Source organism: Nelumbo nucifera, chromosome 8 (assembly GCF_055504915.1).
Source record: "Nelumbo nucifera cultivar China Antique chromosome 8, China Antique-T2T, whole genome shotgun sequence".
NCBI classification, from domain to species: Eukaryota; Viridiplantae; Streptophyta; class Magnoliopsida; order Proteales; family Nelumbonaceae; genus Nelumbo; species Nelumbo nucifera.
The window spans coordinates 38,742,371-38,759,766 of record NC_142656.1 but is presented as its reverse complement, the minus strand read 5'-3'; the positions used below and the strand labels follow the sequence as shown (position 1 = coordinate 38,759,766).

At 39.1% G+C, this 17,396-nt stretch overlaps 1 long non-coding RNA gene across 2 annotated transcripts in view; it reads left to right on the top strand.

The window, feature by feature from the left end:
• The first annotated feature begins 425 nt into the window (after positions 1-425).
• LOC148789893 (uncharacterized) overlaps positions 426-17,396 on the top strand; it is a 35,873-nt gene continuing 18,902 nt past the window's right edge. Inside the window, exons 1-2 of one of the 2 annotated variants that reach the window (XR_016079693.1) lie at positions 426-1,377; positions 1,632-1,688. This is a non-coding gene — a long non-coding RNA (uncharacterized LOC148789893). The remainder of the gene's footprint in view (positions 1,378-1,631; positions 1,689-17,396) is intronic. The other variant, XR_016079692.1, reaches the window with a different exon arrangement.

Below are 17,396 nucleotides of genomic sequence, written 5' to 3'. Positions count from 1 at the left end.
TGCAGAGTTGAGAGTTCTTGACTTCTCTCTTCTCTCTGACGTGGGTTTTAGTTTAGTGTTTTACACATTTACTATTTTTCAAGTTTTAATAATTAATATTTAAAAAACAAATAATATTATATAAATTTATAATATATTGTATATATTATATTTGATTATATATAAATATTAATCGGAGACGGGTTGGGGTGGGGATTGCATTCTCCGTCCCCGTCCCCGTTCGGGGATTCAGGGTAGCCTCATCCCAACCCCGACCCGAACCCTGCCAAGGTAACCCCATATGGGTCGGGGAGCCCAATACCGTCAGGGACGGGAAAATTGCCACCCCTATCCTAAGGTTTTAAAAATGACATATTCCTAAACGGTGGATAATCTGTTTGTATTTGATGTGGCAACCAAATCTTTGATTTTGGTTGGGTTTCTTCGCAAAAATCTAATTGCCAAAACTTGTCCGTTGCTTTTCAAACACCTCATTAATTATGAACACTTGCCCGCTCTTCTTGACTTCACGAAGTACCATAACTTCGATTTAGCACAGACCTCATTGGTCGTCCATAGCTTCATACTGTAGATCTTAGAATGCTCATCTATGTCGCAGGGAAAAGCCCTCTCCACCACCTGATATTGGTGAAACCTAAAAGTCACAATTTCTACGAGAGGAGAGGAAATATTAAAACCCTAGAAGCTTCTTTTTCTCTCCCTAGTAGTTTAGTGAGTCTTGTTGAGATGACTCTCAAGTCTCAATGGCAACTTAGAGATTGTAACGGCGACCATCAACTCTTCCGATCTCTTATCTCTTTGCACCGACAATGTCTAAGTGCTATTTGAACCGACAACCACCACTACGCGATTCTGCAATACTCCATATCTCTTGTAACCGCGACCTTAGGCTTGCAGCGGCAACTTCCACCCACCTGAGCGGCAGCTGAATCGGGGTAGGCTCTCTTGGATCTTGCAAATTCCATTGAAACCGAATATGTATTAGTGAGGTTTCTGTTTTGAGTCTCAGTGGATAGCGCAATCCCTTGCCCGTGGAAGTTATGCCGCATGAAATCTCTTGGGGTTTCACTCAAGCAAGCCTGGAGTTAGGGTTTTTCTACATAAACATCTTTTAAATTCTGAGTCTAGAAATTTGAAAGTAGAGAGTAGATGTACGATATGGACTGTTAAAGAAATCAGAAGGAGATCCAAAGACATTACTTGGAGAAAATTAGTTTTGTTTTTGTGTAGCACTGAAGGCATCAAGGGAAAGAACCGTTGGTTATCTCCTGGAAACGATTCTGATTGTGTGAGAGTGCAGAAGAATGGGGCGAGACTTCTTCTACAAAGAAACTGAAGAGCTTTGGGACGAAGAAGGGCGTCGCTCTTAAGCCTGGGGTACATTATAAATCCTTACTCTATCTTTTTCTCTTTCCTACTAAACCCTAGTTTCTACTTTCTATTTCGCCCTCTTTTGGTGTTATTGTTTCATTTTCTTGGGTACTAGTAATCTAAATCTGTTGTTTGAATGTGGTAGATATCATTGTGGGAATGTGCAATTTGTTAGGAAAAATATCTTGAGCTTCAGTGTTCTTCTTCGATCTCTTTTCGTGATTTGTTTTGTGATTATTTTTTTGGTTTTGCTTGATCAGGCAGCGAGCGCCAGGTGAAACAAGCAGGCGCATTGATAGAGTGTACCCTTGCTTGAGGTATGTATGAATATGTCAATGTCTATTTCTTTGATTTCTATAACCATAGATCGCAAGGAAAAAACCACAAAAACAAAATAACGAACAAAATATTCACACAAGGCGGCATTCAGTGAGTTTTTTTTTTCTTTTTTTTTTTTATTGGCAACACAAAATAAATCTTTCATAATTTTAATCCAGAATGTATGATTTTAAAGAAAATATTTGGATGGTGGTCAATAGTTCTGTTTGAACTCTCTAAAAAAATGATCCATGGATGGAATGGTCTAAAGACATTGGATCATGCAAGCTTTTGCTGTAAGCCCTCTTATGTAGGAGCCATCAAATTATGGGTACTGATATTTTAGTATTTGCTATATGGTAAATATTCAAGGTCCCAGTCAACAACTTTGGGTCCCTTGTCTCCATATACGAGCCAATCTGTTCATCCTAATCTTCTTTAATGGAAAACGAGGATGATGTGCCTAAAGGAGATAAGCTTCTTGTAGGCTCCTGTTATTGCAAGGTGCCTCTCCACCTGCCAAGTATCTCTCTCACCAATTAGGCTTCCATGCATTGCCTCATTGGATTTGTTGGCTTTTGTGGAAGTTGTTACCATGGGGTTCTTATATGTGGTGCATAATTCATTTAGGGAAGGTTTCCCCCAAGTCAATTATATGGTTAATGTAATCCTTTCCCCCTTTTGGTGTCTGATCATAAACTACTTTGTAGCAAGCTAAGTGGATTAAACTAGATTTTCAAGGATCAGAGATTCAGTGTGCTTGGGTTGGTGGGGTTGTCTTCCTAGGGAATTAAACATTGGTCTTAGGATTGTTAACTTTTCAATTGCTTGACCCTCATCAACCTGGCTCTTTTAGAAGAAATGGATGAAAAAGAAAACAAAATTGATGCTACTTATGAGTTATGGCTTAGAATATTACTGGTTGATTTTATCTTCCCCCAAGAACTCCATTTCTATTTCCATAGATGCTTAAGAGAGGGATGATATTCAGATCCCGCACTAATATCACAATATATATATATATATATATATATATATATATATATATAATATAGATATATATAGAAAAATAGGAGAACGAGAGATAGTTGATTCCTAACTCCTAAGTTTTATTCAAAACTAATTTGTAAGCTTTTATTAATGGCTTAGTTGCTTACCCCTGCATAAAGACACGAATATGACTAACAACAACAAAGAAACTTGTACTTCTTTCTATATATGGATAGAACCCACAACTCCTTTTATGTGGTAGTAAAAGAAGCTTGCCTTGGAGTTTTAAAGAACACGAGGATCAAAGGCTGATTTTTTCTAATACTAAACAAACCACAATCAATGGAATTCCTAAAGTTGTTTTTTGAAGATAAATAAAAGGGAAAATTCCCGATTAGTACCTTGTACTTTGGGCCTAGTGACACTTTGGTCCCTGAACTTTAAAATGCGACAATTTAGTACTCAAACTTTCAAAATGTGCCAATCCAGTACTTGTCGTTGGTCAGCTGTTAAGTGGCATGCAAAAGGACACAAATGCCCTTCGAGTGTCATTCAGTTTTCTTTATCAACCATTAAAACTAGTTTTCCTCCTTCTCCCACCACTCCAACAACCACCGATAAATCTAACTCATTCAACCATATCCACCATCCCCACATGCTTAGGAAATGCACCTAACGTTTTCTCATCTCCATTAGAGCCACTCAATTCCAGCCCTTTCATAATGAGCAGGATACTTATTTCTGTAGAAGAAGATGATGAACAGCGTTTTGAAGGGTAATTTTATCATTTTCAAAATATTTAATACACACATGCCATCACGTGATACACATAGTTGACGGTCTGTTAACAATAGGATTGGCACATTTTAAAGTTCGGGGACCAAAGTGGCACTAGACCCAAAGTACAGGGTACTAATCGAGAATCCTAAATAAAATATAAAATTTATTCAAAGAAGAAGAATAAGGTATAGAAAAGGTGATGAGAAATCACCTATACCCAAAAATTATCCATAGATTTATATTTCTATTTACTTAATTATTATCCATTGATTTATCGAGATCTTGTGTCTAGCCCAAGTTCAACGGCGGATTTCAATGGAAAGCTAATGGAAGGAGGTCTTTGTCTCATGGTCATAGTACAAGGGGTCTTTGTCGCAAAATAAAGTACAGGGGGGTCTTTGTCATAGACCCCATAATATAGGGGGGTCTTTGTAATTTACCCAAAAAATAATTTAAGCACCAATAATTTAACAATGATATGATTTTAAAAATGATGAAATAAAATCACGCAGTTTACTCATATAGTTGGGATGAGCTTGAATCTCTGCCTGAAGAAGATTTTGGGACTTAAACAAATATTTTGTGCCTTACCACAAAAATAATTAAATATAAACTAACAATATTTCTTCTACACAAAGTACATACATATATCCATGGATGGATAAGTGATTAAAGGTAAAGTGGGCTTGGGTTTAGTTAATCTGGGCTAGGTTTAAGCTGAAGCCTCAGTAAAGGCCTAATCACAAGTAAATTGGGTCAAGTTCTTATTTTATTGTTAAATCCAAGCCCAGCCCAAAGCTGGAAGATACAACAAGTCTAATCGGTGCCAAGGCAATGAAGTAGAAACTAGAAAGTAGAAACCAACGGTTTTATTGAATTTTTTTTGAGCGGTTTTATTGAATTTTACTTCCCTGTAATATGAGAAATCAAAGTGAACCTGTGAACCACCGTTTTATCGTAAACTTGCTACCTGATATCATAAGAAAGAGGGAATCGATTTACCTTCAAAACAGGGGATCTCTTCCCTACCCTAAATTGTGAATTATGACCGTTAAGAGTGTCTCGTTGTTCTTTTCCCAACGGCACTGAATTGAGAAGGATTCGCCGACAGAGATATTATCCTAGGGCACAGAACGACGAGGCCTTATTCACAATTCCAGTTCTTGACATATCCCTGTTTCACTGATGATCGCCGGATGAAGTTATTAGTTCTTTCTCTTTGGGTCTTCTTCAAGATCTGGTTTCTTCATCACAGTCTTTTTGCGGCACTGAACAACAGGTTTAGACAGATCTAGTTCTTAAGAGAGTCTTGTTTCACAATCTCGCTGGGTAAGGTTATTGGCTCGATAATGCTCGCTCTTCTTAAGATCTGGTTCCATTGATCTATTTTCTTTCTAATTTCTTATACAACGAAAAATGCATTGATCTGTTCCATTGGTTCTGGTTTTTTGTGGTTTCCGTTTTTTGTCTTTGAATGGAGATTCGAACGGCTTCACTTCTGATTTTAGTTAGGTTACCCTCGTTTTTTTTTTTTTTGTTTGGAGAACTTGCTTAGTTTGATTTCAACTTGCTTACTCTCTGCCTCAAAAGAAAATCTCTAGTTCTTTTGATTGGCTAATCGGTAGGACTATTTACCTTTGCTTTCTTCTTTTTTCTTCCTTCTATTCCGAAGTCTATGCTTATGTTCTGGTTTAATTTCATATAAGTATAGTTATAGATGTATAATGCTTATCAGTGGCATCGGGTTTAGTGTTCACAGTAACTATTTAGAAGACCTTCCAGTGTACCTTTTTGTTCAATTCAGGTTTCACAAAACTCTGTCAAGATAATTTCATTATGTCTCATATTGTGATCTTTCTTTCTCGTTTTATCTATTGCTTGAATTTCTGGGTTAAGCAGTGTTTCAGAGGATTCTATTAAGAATTATTTTAATTGTGTTATTAATATTTGATTCCCGCAATTTTTCCTTGTGGAATTATGGTGGACTAATCCAAAATAGTTAACACGAGATACCCTTTCCCATGGCAATAAAATAGGTGGATCTTTCAATTCCAGCAGTCTCTCCACCTCTTCAGCTCTTCCAACTCCCAGTTGTTTGCATTCCTTCTGAATTTGGTAGCCCCAACTACATTATTTCCAATCTGTTCATAACAGTCCTTGATGAAACAATGCTCCTTGGAAGGCTTTACCAAGAATAACTTTTGATCGTTGGCCAATCTCTTTGTCCAAGGACGATTTAAGGGGAAGGGGTCCATCTCCTTTCCAGTTTGAGAATATGTGGCTTTATCACCCAGGATTCAAAGAAAAAGTTAGGGAGTGCTGGACAAAGAATAACCCAAGGGTTAACTGGGAGGGTACGAAGTTCCATCTGAAGATAAGACAGTTGAGAACAAAAATCAAGGATTGGAACATACAATAGTTTGGGAGACTAGAGGAAAAAAAGCAAGAGCCAAGAGGTAATTGATCAAATTGAGATCTTGGACATTAAAGAAGTTGAAGGAACCTTTGGAAAAAGGGAAAAGCAGGAGAGAGGGACCTTAAGGAAGGCATTGGAAGACATCTTGTTTAAAGAAGAAATAAGTTAAGGATAGAAGTCCATACAGAATTGGATAAAAGGAAGGGGATATTAATACAAAGTTCTTCCATGCTCTAGCAAATGATAGGAGGAAAAACTTCATTTCTAAGTTAGAGATTGAAGGTGAAACAACTAAACAACTAAAGCACCAGGTCTAGATGGGTTTACGATGGCTTTTTTCAATTCTTTAGTAGGGGGGGGTGTAATTAATCTAGGGTTGAACTCAACATTCATTGCATTGATTCCGAAAAAAGTTGGGGTAAGTCATCCTAAGGAGTTTAGATCCATCAGCTTGGTTAGTAGCTTGTATAAATTCATCATTAAGGAGTTATCACAAAGACCTAAATCTGTTCTCCCTTCTATTAACTCCCCAAATCAAGGAGCTTTTGTTATGGATAAGCAGATCGTTGATCAAATTCTAATTGCCAATGAGAGTGCGGAGGAGGTGAAAAGAAATGAAAAAAAGGGCTTGGTTTGTAAACTTGATTTGGAGAAAGCTTATGATTTGGTGGGTTGGGAATTTCTAGTGGAGGTAGTGAGAAATTATGGATTTAGAGATAAGTGGTGTAAGTGGGTTCAAAGTTGTGTAAGTACTTGTCACTATTCAATTTTGGTAAATGGTATAGTTGTGGACCACTTCCTAGTTATCAAGGGAATTAGACAAGGGGACCCCTATCCCCTTCTTATTCACCTTAGTAGATGATGTGCTTGGTATCCTAATCCAAAGAGCAAATAGTAGGGGTCTGGTGAGAGGTTGGAGAGTGGGAAGGGAAAGAGTGCTTATCACTTACCTGCAATTTGCTGATGAAACCATATTATTTTGTGAGGGAGATGATAGAAGATGGGTGGGAAATCTGAAAGTGGTGATCCAAGTTTTTGAGAAGATGTCAAATTTGAGAATTAACTTCAAGAAGAGCTGAGTGGTGGGGATCAATATGGATGAAAGAGAGGTGTCAGAGTGTGCAACTATTTTGGGCTGTGAGGTATCTCAGTGGCCAAAGAATTACTTGGGGTTACCCTTGGGAGGAAACTCAAGAAATGCAAGTTTTTGGAGCCTAGTGGTGGATAGGTTTAAAAAAAGATTAGCCTCTTGGAAGAAGAATTATCTTTCTTTGGGTGGAAGAATTACTTTGATCAAACCAACTTTGGCCAATTTGCTTGTCTACCTTCTTTCAGTGTTCAAGATTCTTGTTGGGATTTGTAGAAGCCTTGGGAAGTTAATGAGGGATTCCTTGTGGGAACATGGGGAAGAAAGGAAGGATCATAGGGTTGGATAGGAAGTGGTAAGTAGAAGTAGAAAGTTTGGTGACTTGGGGATTGGGAACATCTAGAAGAGGAATATGGCTTTGCTAGGAAAATGGTTGTTGAGGCTACTAATGGACAAGAATATTAAGCATCCATGGGCTAGCAGCTGATGGCTAGGATGCAAGAGTTTGGGCTTGAGAAACTAGTGTGGTGCCTTGGAAATCTATTCATGCCATCCTTCCGTATTTCCTACCCTTTGTGAGGTACAACCTTGTTCTGGGAATTTGGTAAGGTTTTGGGAACATTTGTGGGTGGGGGATTCTTTGTTTAAAGATCAATTTTCATCTTTCTTCTCCCTTTCCAATTACAAAAATGAACTTGTTTCTACTTTTCTATCCTCTCCTGGCATGGGCCCTTAGCTTGATTGGGATTTGAGGTTTAGATGGGGATTCAGAGAATTAGATGTTGATAGTGTCTTGGCTTTGTTTTAGATTCTAAAAAATGTTCTCTTGGACCTCTCTAAATTGGACTCTCGAATTTGGACCCTTTCCTCCTTTGGTTCATTTACTTGTGCTTCTTTTTTCAAAGCCTAAGTCAACCTTCTTCTAATCCTGGGCTCTCCTTCCTTGTTAAAGAAGTGTGAGGGAAACCAGTCCTGCCAAGGGTTGGGGCACTTTGCTGGGAAATATTCTTGGAAAGAATAAACACTTATGATCTACTTCAAAGAAAGAAGCCTTTTTGGTGCTTGTCTCCGAACTGGTTTACTCTTCGTAAAGCCAATGGTGAGTCTTGCTACCACTTATTAATCTCCTGTCCTTTTGTTTCTTCTATTTGGGATTGGTTTTTTTCTCCGTTTGGTTGTAGGTGGATTCCCTCTCCGAATCTATAAAGCCTCTTTGACTATTCTGCGGGTAGCAGGACAAAGAAGAGGGGAATATTGTGGAGATGTACAAGAGCGATGGTTTTCTAGGCAGTCTGGGAGGAAAGAAACCAAAGAATTTTTGCTGAAAAAGAGAAGCAGAGAGGCAATCACTACTAGAGTGGTTCATTGGGTAAAAATAGTGGAGATTTTTAATGACATTCACATAGAGTCCCTGCTGAATACCTGGATGGAAGTGGTGGTCTCAGCTCCAAGTAGAAGTGTTGCTCATCCGCTATGGATCTGCCTTGTGCAGGTTTTATCAAGTTAAACTTTATCACAGCAGTGAAGTTTACCCTGGACCATTAGGGATTAGTGGAGTCTTTAGGTCAGAGGAAGGTTAAGTCATAGCTTTGTTTTCAGGCCCAATTGGTGTTGGGGATTCACTGCAAGCAGAAATTATGGCATTGATGGAGGGTGTGAAAAGGGCTAAGGAGCTAAATGTCAACAACCTGATTATTGAAGGAGACTCTAAAGTGGTAATAGGCTGGTTAGGGAAGGAAGTTGATGGCGTGTGGACTTACCTGAATGAATGAAGACTTTGCAAGTGGCTGGCTCAGGGTTTGGAGGTGAGATTGCAGTGGGTGGGGAAGTGCCAATTCATTTTCCGATGCACTTTCCAAACAAGGGGTGGGAAGGAATCAGTTGCTTTGGGCTACATTGTAATGTTGTATCTTTTTGGGGGAGAGTTAAGACAGTCTACCTTTCCCCTCCTTGATTCATATTTTTAGTGAAAAATTTCTGTTATTGATCAAAAAAAAAAAAAACCAACAAATGCTCCTCAGCCAGAGAAAAAAAGACAAGGGAAAGAGCCTTTGGAGAGGCAAATGAGCACACCAGGTATCAGACCAAAACCTGCATTTACTGCCATCCCCAAGCTTGAAGCCAAGGCCAGCTGAAAATGTATCAAAACAACTTTCAATACCCTTCCAAAGTGAGCAACCATAAAACAAGAGTACGGTACCTGAGTTCCTATCACCATCCTGAAACCGAACTTAGCAGAAACTAAGGATCTTCACCAATTTTCCCTTTCAACTGAGAACCTCCAGAACCGCTTTATATAGGAAAAGCTGCGTTAATGTTCTCACCCTAGTAACAACCAAGTCCACCATATTTGGGCGAGAAAACAACATTGCAACTCACCAAGTGAATTTTATCCTTAGCCTTCCAACATCTCCAATGGAAATCCTGCTGCAACCTCGCAAGTTTTCTTGCCAAGGCACTTTCAATTGAAGTAACCTTACCACCTTTTGGAAGGTATTTGGCCTTCCAATTGGCTAGCTTTCTCTTAATGCTTTCAAGGATAGGCTCCCAAATAGCTTAGGAATTACATTTGGATCCTAAAGGCAAACCCAAGAATTTGACAGGCAACTGAGAGGCTTGGAAATTCAAGATTGCCACAAGCTGATTCAAGTGGTCCACCTGCCCCATTGGGATGATTGTACTCTTCTTGAGGTTGATGTTCAAACTGGACACCACTTCAAACCAGCTGAGGACTCCCAATACACTCGGTTAATATTAGCATGCTGATATTCATCAAAAACAAATGTCAGCATGCTGATTTGTAGTTGAGCTATATTAGAATTGCTGTTGATGGCTGTAATGGCTTCTTGAAGGAATAAGAGAGAAAATAGGAATAGAAAGAAGAGAAAATACCTGGAATCATTCACAGGGTGCCTATAACCACTCTAGGGCATGGGAATCACTCACCATAGTTGGCATAAGCTGAAGAAAACTCATAAACTTCGTTGCTTTTTGTGTAAAATGTCCATACATATTTATAGACTCTAAACTCATAATAATCCTAAGAAGTCCAAAAAGGGTCTTCAAAATATCTTATTTAATAATAGATAACCCAACACCCCTTATTCCACCCTGAAGTTGTGAAAATCTGGAACCTTATCCCCCTCCTCAATGGACTTGATAGCTTCTCAAACTTTTTCCTCCTCAAACAGTGCTTCCAGATATAAGCCTTTGAAGAGGAAGAATGGACATCCACAAAGACCTTCAAAATATCTTATTTAATAATAGATAGCCCAACACCTGTTAAAGAATTCCACCATGAAATTGTCATAATCTGGAGCCTTATCCCCCTATCCAATGGGTTTGAAGGCTTCTCAAACTTCTTCCTCCTCAAATAGCACTTCCAGCTATGAGCCTCTGACCTTGAGTATCTAATAGCTGGGCAAAAGAAAGGCCTTCTAGAGAGGTCTTCTCTTAAACTCTTCTTTATACAAAATGGAATTCTCTCTATATTTGGCATTGGCCATTTTGTGAAAGAAGTGAGAGTTGCTATTTCCTTCCATGAACCATTCCAATGGGCACTTTGTCTCCATCTAACTTCCTCCAGGAGTGCTACTTTATCAAACATTTGCTTCTCTTTTTCTATTCCCATCCTCTTCCCATGGCCCCATGGCTTCCTATTTTTTATCCACCTCTTTGATAATTTTCAAGTAGGCTTCCTTCATTGCCAAAGATTGCACATATTATTTTTTAATCCACACTTTTAAATCTCTTTACAGAAACCACAGTTTCTTAGCAATAATTGTAGAGAAGATGGGGGTTAATATTGTAATTTACTGCTGTATTTTATCATTATTGTAAGGACAAGATTGTCCATTTACACAATATATAAATATATCTCTTTCTGGGCGTGTGGCATAGTAACAAACACAACCAAATCATGTTTCTCTATTGTTTCATCTCTGTTTTGACTGGAACTGACAATAATAATGTGCATGCTTGAGCCCTCCAAATCATGTATCTCTTTCTGTTTTGACTGGAACTGACAACAGGTTTAGACAGATCTAGTTCTTAAGAGAGTCTTGTTTCACAATCTCATCAGGTAAGGTTATTGGCTCGATAATTCTCGCTCTTCTTAAGATCTGGTTCCATTGATCTATTTTCTTTCTAATTTCTTATACAACGAAAAATGCATTGATCTGTTCCATTGGTTCTGGTTTTTTGTGGTTTCCGTTTTTTGTCTTTGAATGGAGATTCGAACGGCTTCACTTTTGATTTTAGTTAGGTTACCCTCGTTTTTTTTTGGTTTGGAGAACTTGCTTAGTTTGATTTCAACTTGCTTACTCTCTGCCTCAAAAGAAAATCTCTAGTTCTTTTGATTGGCTAATCGGTAGGACTATTTACCTTTGCTTTCTTCTTTTTTCTTCCTTCTATTCCGAAGTCTATGCTTATGTTCTGGCTTAATTTCATATAAGTATTGTTATAGATGTATAATGCTTATCAGTGGCATCGGGTTTAGTGTTCACAGTAACTATTTAGAAGACCTTCCAGTGTACCTTTTTGTTCAAATCAGGTTTCACAGAACTCTATCAAGATAATTTCATTATGTCTCATATTGTGATCTTTCTTTCTCGTTTTATCTATTGCTTGAATTTCTGGGTTAAGTAGTGTTTCAGAGGATTCTATTAAGAATTATTTTAACTGTGTTATTTATATTTGATTCCCACAATTTTTCCTTGTGGAATTATGGTGGACTAATCCAAAATAGTTAACACGAGATACCCTTTCCCATGGCAATAAAATAGGTGGATCTTTCAATTCCAACAGTCTCTCCACCTCTTCAGCTCTTCCAACTCCCAGTTGTTTGCATTCCTTCTGAATTTGGTAGCCCCAACTACATTATTTCCAATTTGTTCATAACAGTCCTTGATGAAACAATGCTCCTTGGCAGGCTTTACCAAGAATAACTTTTGATCATTGGCCAATCTCTTTGTCCAAGGACGATTTAAGGGGAAGGGGTCCATCTCCTTTCCAGTTTGAGAATATGTGGCTTTATCACCCAAGATTCAAAGAAAAAGTTAGGGAGTGTTGGACAAAGAATAACCCAAGGGTTAATTGGGAGGGTATGAAGTTCCATCTGAAGATAAAACAGTTGATAACAAAAATCAAGGATTGGAACATACAATAGTTTGGGAGACTAGAGGAAAAAAAGCAAGAGCCAAGAGGTAATTGATCAAATTGAGATCTTGGACAATAAAGAAGTTGAAGGAACCTTTGGAAAAAGGGAAAAGCAGGAGAGAGGGACCTTAAGGAAGGCATTGGAAGACATCTTGTTTAAAGAAGAAATAAGTTAAGGATAGAAGTCCATACAGAATTGGATAAAAGGAAGGGGATATTAATACAAAGTTCTTCCATGCTCTAGCAAATGATAGGAGGAAAAACTTCATTTCTAAGTTAGAGATTGAAGGTGAAACAACTAAACAACTAAAGCACCAGGTCTAGATGGGTTTATGATGGCTTTTTTCAATTCTTTAGTGGGGGGGGGGTAATTAATCTAGGGTTGAACTCAACATTCATTGCATTGATTCCGAAAAAAGTTGGGGTAAGTCATCCTAAGGAGTTTAGATCCATCAACTTGGTTAGTAGCTTGTATAAATTCATCATTAAGGTGTTATCTCAAAGACCTAAATCTGTGCTCCCTTCTATTAACTCCCCAAATCAAGGAGCTTTTGTTATGGATAAGCAGATCGTTGATCAAATTCTAATTGCCAATGAGAGTGCAGAGGAGGTGAAAAGAAATGAAAAAAAGGGCTTGGTTTGTAAACTTGATTTGGAGAAAGCTTATGATTTGGTGGGTTGAGACTTTCTATTGGAGGTAATGAGAAATTATGGGTTTAGAGATAAGTGGTGTAAGTGGGTTGAAAGTTGTGTAAGTACTTGTCACTATTCAATTTTGGTAAATGGTATAGTTGTGGACCACTTCCTAGTTATCAAGGGAATTAGACAAGGGGACCCCTATCCCCTTCTTATTCACCTTAGTAGATGATGTGCTTGGTATCCTAATCCAAAGAGCAAATAGTAGGGGTCTGGTGAGAGGTTGGAGAGTGGGAAGGGAAAGAGTGCTTATCACTTACCTGCAATTTGCTGATGAAACCATATTATTTTGTGAGGGAGATGATAGAAGATGGGTGGGAAATCTGAAAGTGGTGATCCAAGTTTTTGAGAAGATGTCAAATTTGAGAATTAACTTCAATAAGAGCTGAGTGGTGGGGATCAATATGGATGAAAGAGAGGTGTCAGAGTGTGTAACTATTTTGGGCTGTGAAGTATCTCGGTGTACATTGGCCTTCATTGCTGAAATCAGAAGTCTTCTTTCTTCTTGCCGATTGTCTCTATCTTAGGCTGATGTTCTTGTTTCGGTAGTGTGCAGTTTTCTTGATCTGTGTATATTAGCTTTCAGCTTGCTTATTGTTCTTTTTCTTGAGGCTTTTCTTTTTAGGTAGATTGTTGTTTCCTTTGTTTTGTAGATTGCTGCTATATTAGTATTTAACAGTCCCTATTTCTTAGGATTGCTGATTGTTTGATAGATTGCTTTCTTTGATTAGTGTACATTAGTTTCTTTAGTACTTTGATAGAGGAGATGGCAACAACCAACCATCAATGGCATTCCGAAAGAGCACAAGTTAGAAGGCAGCAAGGTCTTCACAATGTGGACACATATACAGCTCTACCTACGCAAATAGGTGCTATCAGCAAGAAAATAGATGAGATGCAGATGGCAGCCATGCATGTGCAGTCCATGACTTGTGATTGGTGTGGGGGAGAGGCCCTATTAGTACTGAATGCCAAGTTGGCAATCAGTCTATGCAGCCTCCAGAACAGGTAGACTTTGTTGGCCACTTTCCAAGGCAGCAATACAGTGAGTACCCTTGTGCCTTTAACCCCGGATGGGGGGGATACCCGAATTAGTCATGGCCAAATCAGCATGTGCCGAATCCCTTCCCCCAAAACTTCTATTAGCCGGAAAATAAATCTAACCTAGAGGAGCTGATGACCAAGTTCATAGCTAGTGCTGAAACAAGATTTTAGATCCAAGAAGCAGCAATAAAGAACTTGGAGAAGCAAGTCGGGCAGTTGGCACAAATGATTTCAGCAAGAATACCGGGCACTCTATCAGGTAATACTGAATTGAATCCAAGAGGTGGTGAGGAGCTGCCAGAGGTGGAGAAGAAGGCAAGGGCTGAAAACAAGGTTAGCATGTTGGCCGACACCCGTGAGCTTTGCATACAAGAGGGAGGAGCTGCAAGGGAAGAGAGTGAAAAGATGCAAGGCATGGCAGCATACCTGAATGCCAATCCACAGTTTCAAGGGAAAGAGTGTCTCAAGTTGGATGGCTTGGATACCCCGCCAATACCAACAAGCAAGCTTTCAACCCAAGAGCCGCCCCCCTTGAGCTGAAGCAACCCCCTCCACATCTGGAGTATGCTTTCTTAGAGGCACCATCAGCCTTATCGGTAATCATATCAGCAGCCTTAACCCAATTTCGGAAAGACAAATTGTTGCGGGTGTCTCAGGAACACACGACAGCTTTAGCTCGGAAGATGTCATTGATGATGAGGTTAGTGGATGTTTTCAAGCCAACGGTCAGTACCTCACTAGAAGGTTGAGCTTCAGACAAAAAACAAGCGCTTGTTGGGAGGCAAACCAATATTGATGAGCAGTCATAAACTCTCTTAATTGTTTTCTGCTTTTCTTATTCGTAGCATTTGAGTTCAGTTTTGTTGCTTAGGCTGTTAATTGGGTAGATTGCTGCTTTCTATGTGTTTTTGTTTGTCTCATTCATATCGTTTGAGTTGAGTTTAGTTTTGTTGTTGTCTCAGGATGTTAATTGAATAAGTTGCTGATCTCTCTTTCTAGTTTTATGTGATTCTTAGTAGCTAGAGGCTTCCTATCAAAAGAGCTATTGCAGAATTCAGAATAATCTTTTGGGAAATCCTCTAAACCCCTCTCCTTACTTGATAATGTTCTTCATGCAATTACCTCTCATTGCTGGATTTATTGTTGCTCTCTAACACTAGGAACATTGAGGACAATGTTCATCTTAAGTGTGGGGGAGTTAGACTGTGGCTATGCACTTTAATCAGCCCAACACTTATATACATGCATTGACAGGCCAAATAGACTGAAAATCCCCTCGAGATCATTGCTGTTTATTAGGTGAATTCAAAGAGGGAATACAATGAGTTGAGGGAGACCACTGTATGTGTCAGTTTTTATTCTTGTGAATGATCCAACTGAGCACAATGCATGAAGTTAAGGGAGTTGAATATAACTTTCATCATGACCAGCCCTAACTACCTTCATGTGTATGATGCACTTGATTGAATTATTAATGATCACTCAAGCTAGTCCATATCTGAATTGCAAATGCATGAGGTTCAACAATTGAAAAAGGCAAAAGAAAAAAAAAGAAAAAGGACAAAGTCCAATTGACTCCGCTGTCATGAACTGAATAGTAAAACTAGCGGTTTATGATACGAGTTTAGTCCCAACTCCGCTATTCCGAGCTGAATAGTAAAACTAGTAACTTGGAATACGAGTATTGTTATTTGCCTCAAGCCTGTGACCAGTGTGAGATGGAGCATAAAATGCACTCACACCAAAAAAAAAAAGAGAAAAAGAAAATGAAGAAAATACCAGTGTGAGATGGAGCATAAAATGCACTCACACCAAAAGAAAAAAAAAGAGAGAAAAAGAAAAAGAAGAAAGAAGAAAATACCCCATGTGAGATGGAGCATAAAATGCACTCACACAAAAAAAACGGGGAAAGAAGAAAAAAAAAAGAAAGAAAAAGAAAAAGAAGAAAGAAGAAAATACCCCGTGTGAGATGGAGCATAAAATGCACTCACACAAAAAAAAAATAGGGGAAAGAAAAGAAAAAAAATTCGGTGACGGCTGAGGTTCAAAGGGACAAAAGTTAGTTGAACATTCAATGAGGTGCAGTGATAGATTTGAGACCTAGCAAAGTGATGGTTAATTTTGGTAGTCAAGGAGCTCATTTACATATTGAATGGAAGTGAATGTTGGAACTTGAAGAATCTCATATTCTCCCCTTCCTTGGCTCTTATGTATGTGATAAGAATGGTAGTTCATAGGAATGGATCAGAATACTTACACAAGTTTCCCGACTACTCAATGCATTATCCTCCTAAAAATTCATCCGGTAAATGGTGAGAATAAGGGGGGATGATCAGTTTATGGCTGATGTCTTTGCTTGAGGACAAGAAAGCTTAAGTGTGGGGGTGTTTGATGTGTGCACAATTTACATATAAATTATGATGTTTTATGCATGGTTTTGGTGCTGATTTGTGTAAAGTTTTACCCCAATTCAGCTTAATTTCAGGAAATTAGCAAGGGAGACCAGCTTAGAGAAAAGAAAGCACAAAACCAAGAAAAAGGAGCTAAATTGGAGGTGATTCAGCCTAGTTGGATCAAAAGCCCAACTGAGAGATCAAAGGAGGGCCATTCGGCCCATGAAGCCCACGCTGCACTCTTTGGGAGAACCCAAAGAGAGAGCCCAACCGCAGCCTTCCAAGGGAGCTTATTCGGCCCAGCAAGGAGGAGGCCCTTTTGCAGCTCAAGAGCAACCCAAAGTGCAGCCCAAGGAGGCTAGAGGCGCAGCTTCTAGAGGATTCAAGAGAGGCTAAGGGTGGCAACTTCTAGAAGATTCAAGAGAGGGCTGAGGGGAAAACTATATACAGTTTTTTGATGAGGTTGAAAGGTGTTCCATCACAGAGGGATGCGACAAGTTGGTACTGGATTTTTTGTAAGGGGTTGCGACAGGTAGAAATGTTGAAGACATCGAGTGTGAAGAGGAAATGATTGTGATGGGTAGAAGCGCCACAAGAGGTTGAGAGAGGTTGCGATGGGTAGAGTAACTTGGTCCTCAAGAGGCAATGGGTTGATGGTTATGGACTAGTCTGGATTTCAGCTAGGGTTTCTAAAGTTGTGATTGAGATAGTGTCTAAGGCTTTGTTGGTTATGGGGAGCGATATAAGGTTGGCGCTATGGAGCAACCTCCAGTTAGTGTTGTGATCTCGAGTTTGGTTTCTGAGGGAGGTTAGGGGGTGGTTTGATGGGTTGGATTCCATTAGGAATTCAAGTGTTCATTGGTGTATTCCCATCCTTTACCGCAACTCCATCATTTCTTTTTGAGTACCGAAACTTGACCCACTTGTGAAGGGTTCCCTGACAATGTTTTCCTGAAGGTTGCAATGTTTACCTTCATCTCATGGGCACCATCGCCCTATGGAAGACACTCAGCATAAGCGAACTATGCTTGGGTGACAGTGCCCCTTATGTGCAATGATAAGAGAGAGGACAATCCCAATCTCCCCAAAACTTTGGTAACTAGGTAATTCTTTTGGTTCTCAATTTTATTTTGATAGGCAAGTG